This window comes from Populus euphratica, unplaced genomic scaffold (genome assembly GCF_000495115.2).
Source record: "Populus euphratica unplaced genomic scaffold, PopEup_1.0 scaffold1260.1, whole genome shotgun sequence".
Lineage (NCBI taxonomy): Eukaryota > Viridiplantae > Streptophyta > Magnoliopsida > Malpighiales > Salicaceae > Populus > Populus euphratica.
In genome coordinates, this window is record NW_011501106.1 from 18070 (window position 1) to 24512 (window position 6443).

Genomic DNA, 6443 nt, shown 5'->3' on the forward strand with positions numbered 1-6443 from the left:
CGGAAACCATCGCCCACGTCGGTGGGGGGTGACTGTCCACGTTAGCAACCACGTCAGCAGTTCTACACAGTCATCAGACACGTCACCTGACATATCAGGACTCTGATCAGTCAAACCGCCACGTCATCGGACATGTCAGCACTGCCATATCAGCACCAGTCAGCAGCCACGTCATCATGTGTGGACCCCACCGCCACGCCACCAGCCGCGAGTTGAAGCCGAGCCGAGCCATGAGCCGAGGGATATGATTCTGTGTGGTGGAGTCTACGTGCAACTGGATCTGAGATTGAATCTGGACCACTGATCAGGCGAAAATTGTTTTGATGAGATCTCAGCCGTCTGAAGTGTGATTTGGACGATTTCAGACTTGTTTCCAGCTAATTTGATCATTCCAGATCCAATGGTACGGTCCGATCATTGAGATTGAGATCAGAAATGGCGGTGATAAATTATTAAAGAGAGATTGCCCGATCAGGAGGCATCTGATGGTCATCATGGTGGTCGATAGAGCTGAAGAAGAAGAAATCACACATGTTTGCCCAATTACATGTGTTAAAGTATTATGTGGGGAATTTTAATTGCCTTGAGGGAAGGTAAAATTGGGACACTCTTGATACCCGATCATTTGGACAATTTGAGGTGGAGAGTGAAATTTGATGAAGACCAATCTTGACGAATCTAAGCACTGGTAGTCTCGCCAGATGTTAAGAAATCAAGTATAAAATAAGGATACCCCAGATCACTTGTAAAGGAAAGCCGCGACAAAGCTAGCAAATGGTTGTGTATACGAAAAGACAGTACGATGGATAGATATGGCCTAAGAAGTTCTGGCTAGGAGATTGGGTTTTAAGCGGGACCGGTGTGACCCCTCCAATCTTTCCTGCGAACTTGCTTAGTGGAAGGATTATCCATACGGTACTATTTTCGTATATGTGATAGTTTGTTATGAAACTGTTGAAGACTAGCAGGATGATGGCACAAAGGAACAGTTGGGTTCCGTATGATCAAGGATCTGATGGAGTGGTGATTTCTCCAAGGAAGTTAGATTCGGTGACTGTAATTTCTCGAGGGGAGAATTGATGAAGACCCTGATAATGGAAGAGAAATACAACACAGGGATAAAGATTGGCACCCTATTCTGACTTGGATAGATGTTGTGACAGGATGAGCTGCTGTCAAACATAAGCAAGGAATAGGGAGAAATCTAGAGAACCAAAATTGCACGAGAGCACATGAAGATTGTGTAGGAGTACCCGGAGGATCCAACGAGGTACTATAGTGAGACAACAGGTGCAAGGAGAAGAAGAGTTCCCAGATGAAGCTCAGAGCAGAGACTGTGTGAAGGTTGTACAATAGGAAGTCTCTTGATAAAGGCAATAAGCGAGGACCTTTCCAATGCATGCAAGGATGGAAGGATGAGCTGTTGCAGATGCACCTAATTGAGGGGGTGCAAACGCCTTTGATAAAAGGCGACCGCCTATGATGAAAGGCGAAGACACCAAAGGGAGTTGGTGTAGGTGGAGCTGTCAAGTGTAATGATGAAAGACGTAGAAGCTCCAAACATAGAAATCGAGGTGGAGGATTGCGAGGAGTATACCGCAACTTTCTCTTTCTATGTGATCAGTGGCAATGAACTCTCGGAGCCACTTTGAAGCATCTTAGCTGAAGGAGGATGCGACTGCCTATAAAACAAGTCCACATGGTGATAGAGAATCTTAGTCACTGGAGACATCCCCGATGAAGAAGGATGCGACCGCCTATAAAAGGCGAAGACACCTTAAAGAGAAGGTGTGAGGGCTATGAGATGAGCCCATGATCAGACCGCCGTATGACAACGAGCGGAGACACCTCAAGAGAAGGTGTGAGGGCCGTGGAAGGAGCCTAGTTCAGAACACCTCAGAGCCAATGTGATGGCTAGGTATGAGTGGACAGATGGATAGCCAATGAAAGGGCTATGATGAGTATGGAGACAAATATAGGATTGACTTTCATGGATATTGCCCCCATGCTAAAGATCAATGAGCTAGAAGACATTTGCCTTGGACAATAAGTGGATGACTTGTGGAGCATTAAGACGCGGCTGCTATTAAGGAGCAGAGGGCATGCGCAGGTTCCGGGAACAAGTTGACTCTTGTCAAGGTGGTGAGCTCGGTAATGGCATTGTAATACTCAGAGTATGAAGACAGATATGGATCAACCTTTTATGTGCTGCCCAAATAAGAAGACCTGTATGATTTATCATTAAAGTAACCTCATAAAATAATAGATCTATTGTCACGGCCCGAATATCGGATCCATGACCAGCACATAGGCAAGGTTCCCCTCCAAGGTTCCATACCTTTGCGAACCCAAACTTACATACAAACTTATCCTTTAATAAGTCAATCAGAGTTCAACACAGCAGCATCAACAAACTAATTTCATAATATAACTTAATTGTCTTAATACAAGAGTTTTGGAGCACTGACTACACATAAAAGAAAGTACAAATTACAATTAAAAGAGCAGGTTCTGAAGGTCCAACAAAAGTGACCTGCTATCAAGCTATAAGCCTGAAAATGATAAATAATAAGAGTGTGAGTTCAACAACTCAGTGAGTAGATAACGTTCAATATACACACACGAGATAATACAACAATGAGAAATATATACAAGTATGGATTAAGGTTCTTATAAAAAGGTTTCTCAAATAGGCCATAACAAGAATATCATATGATAAAATCGTGAGAAAATCAAAATGCAATGAGCATGAGGCTCCGTACTGTGGGATGATCAATCCACACAGGTTGGTGACTCCCCCGACCAACTAGGGTTCAGATACGATGTGCACAAAGACTAACATTACCCTGTTAGCATGGGTATTCTGACTGACATACCATAGGGTCATAATCATAATCAAACAGACATATTCATATCTCAAGGTTCAATTCATGACATCAATCAAATGAGGAGTTATCAATTCATAAGTCAATCCAAAATACATACTGGTTCATATCAAGAATTCGGATTCAACGAATGATCATGCTTATCATAACAAGGATATTAGTCACCAAATATATTACCAAGAAGCATGATCCAATTCATATTAACAAATCAAATATTTATAATATTTCTCATGCATATGGAAAATTATCCACTCACTTGACTCGAAGCAAACAAAAGTCAAAAGCAGACACTGGAGAAAATCCTACTGACGTCCCGCCGGTAGACTATCAGGATTATCTGAATATAAAGGAAACATATTCAAGAATGACTCAAAAGAACATATATCCTATTTAATACACTTAACCAAGGGTCTATTCCATAACCCTATATGTTTTTAGACTAAACTAGTTATTTTTCTAAAAACCCAAAAATTAACGGTTTTTCCGAAATCTAATCCAAAATAAAACATATAACAAAATTGGTAATAATTCACTAAATAACCCTAATTTATTCAACAAACCAATCTGAAAAGGCTAACATCACAGCTAGGGACTAATATGAAATTTATCACATTTTTAGGGCCAAATTGTAATTTTATCCATTTGGAGGACCAAACTAAAATTATCATAAATCCATGACTATACTGAAATTCTGACCATAATCAATCCTCATTTCTGTCCAGATCATCTCATTATACTCCAGGGACCATTCTGGAATTTTATCAAATTTTTAGGGTTAAATGGTAATTTTTGTCAAATTGAAGGACCAAATTGAAAGTGTTAAAATTTCATAACTATACAGGAATTCTGCCCATAATTTATGTTTTATTCTGTTCAGAATCTCGGAATATGCCCCAGGGACCAATCTGTAAATTTTTCAAAGTTTGGGGACTAAACTGTAATTTCCACAAATTGAAGGACCAAAATGAATTTTTGTCATCTTCAACCTCCAACCTAGAATTTCAACAGAAACCAACTGTTCTTTCCTTATTTCTAACATAATTTCACCATTCAAACAAAATCATAACTCAAAATCATCATTTTTCAATTCAATCTCTCAAAATCCACCAAATAATCCATTACCCATAACAATCAACCCATAAAATTCAATTAATTCATCAATCAAACCCAAAACACAAATTTTCAAAACCCTAACATTTATCAAAACCAAAATTAAAACTTAATCAACACATACTTATATATAATCTTACCTTTAAACTTATTTCCTTCAACTCCTTTCTATTTTTCTTCTAATTTTCCTCTTTTCTCTTCTTCTTCTTTCTCCCTTCTCTCTCCTGCCGATTCTCTCTCAACTTTCAGATCACTTATTTTGTTTTTTTTTTTTACTTTCTATTTATATTTATCAAGTTTTGTTGAATTACTACACTACCCCTCATTCATTTATACCTATACTTTAAGCCACCAAGGGCTTTATTGTATTTTCCTACTTATTTATTCAAAACATTACATCTATTTACTATTAAAATCATCTTATATCATTAAGTAGCAATAAATTATGTTTTTGAAATATAAAATTCATATTAAAAAAAATGATAATCGAATTATATGAAGGATTTATTTAGAATAAAATTTCATTAATCTATATATTTTCCTTGTGCCGTCTTAGTCTTCTCTGAAGCTACCAAAATTCATTTTAAAATTTTTTTATTTTGTATTTTTAAGCTTTTTCTGTCTTTATGAACAACATAAAAAAACTAAGAGAATTAGTTAATCCACTACACAGACACAAGTTCCTATGCATTAGACTAAGAGGTTTTTTTAGGAGTACTGTAAAAATTATATTTTAAAGTGTTTTTATTAGAAATATATTAAAATAATAATATTTAAGTTAATAAATATAGAAAAAAATAATATATAAAAAAAATAAAATTTAAGATATGCATATCTATTGTGTGTGTAAATTGCGTCTACAAGACATAAAACTATTATGCTTGTATATGACATGGCCATGGTGAATAACCTTGGCTTATATGTCTAGCTTTCAATAGGAAGTAGCTGGCTTTCTATGATTGTATGTGGGATTTGTATTGCTAGGAATTTCTTTGTGTTCTTGACTGGTGTATTTATACACCTAGTCCATTACTTTGTAATGAAAAAAGCACACTTATGAAAAATTAAATCCGGTGTCATGCTCATTTAGGTTAATGTTGAAAGCTCTTCTAGGTTGTTGTGTCATGCACCATTGGTTGAAGATCATGGCTAGCCATTGTAGGCATAGATATTAGGGTGTAGAAATTGGTGTAAAAATATGACAATATAGAGAAAATATAAAAAATATTTTTTTCTATTGTGTATCTAGCCTAATGTATTGGATTTCATAATAACTCCAAAGTTAAACTTTATATTTTTTTCTTATATGTTTTTTAATGTTTAAACCTAAAAAGAAAAAAGTTAAATATTTTAATTATATATGGCCAAGTCTCTTAAAAATATTTTAATTAGTTTACTAAATTTATGAGAATTCGACCAATATTTTAATAACTAAAATTTTTTAATTTATGAGAATTAAAGGTTAAATATTTTGGTAAATTGATATTTTAAAGGTTAAATATTTTGGTATATAGATATTTTAATATTAAGAGTTGATTAGAAAATTCTCAAAATTACTTTAAGTATTCACCAATTTTAATTGGAAGTATTTTTTTTATAATATTTAAATTACAAAAAATCTTTTTCATAAGAATTTTTTTAGTTATACAAGCCCATAATAAATTCTTAATATCAAATTTATTCACATAAATAAATCTCAATCCTAAACCATAGATAGATTATTGGTTAGGAATTCATCTAAACTTTTAAAATATATTCAAAATTACATAAAACAGTTTATCTTAGGTATGATGTGCTATTGGTACTCATATATTTTTTAGTCACAATTAATCTTTTATCCTTGAATCTATAATAAAACTAGTATAATCAAGTTTTCTAGTGATTCTAAATTAAAAAATTAGATAATGACCCCATCAGCCCCTCAACGTCATATATATACATTAAACAAAGAACTAAGTAATTAATTTGTGATTATTGTGATAAGGTTGTTCCTACAAATGATAGGGCTTAAGGATGTTGGTGGCTAGGGTTTAAAAGAGAAAAGAAGGAATTGCTTTGATTTGATTTTTTTTATTTTTAACATTTTTGTTTTGTTAAAAAAATTCCTCTCCTCAATATCTCAATCCTTGAATATTTTATTTCTCACTCTTATATTTTATTTCTTTCAAAATACTCTCTCACAGAAAATAAAGAACAAAAAAAAAAGTTTCTCTTCACTCTCTTTCTCTTTTATTACCCTTTATAGTACCTAAAATTCCTTCATTATATTCTCTCATTTATTTCTTACTCTCTTTGTCTGGTCATCTTATCTTAAATTACTTGAGGACGGGATTTGAAATGTTCACATTAATCCTTCATTCTTTCCTTCATGATTATCATGCTCGCTAAACATTTATTTTTTAATATACTCTCTCAAAAAAAAAAAACAATTCTTTCAAAATCTCCCCC

At 34.4% G+C, this 6443-nt stretch overlaps 1 long non-coding RNA gene across 1 annotated transcript; it reads right to left on the reverse strand.

Annotated features, from left to right (window-relative positions):
- Positions 1 to 2431: 2431 nt before the first annotated feature.
- On the reverse strand, positions 2432 to 4169 carry LOC105117256 (uncharacterized). Its single transcript, XR_840706.1, has 3 exons — positions 4136 to 4169; positions 3142 to 3222; positions 2432 to 2552 (listed from the first exon to the last, which is right to left on the reverse strand). It is a non-coding gene; the product is annotated as an uncharacterized LOC105117256 (long non-coding RNA).
- Between the last annotated feature and the right edge of the window lie 2274 nt (positions 4170 to 6443).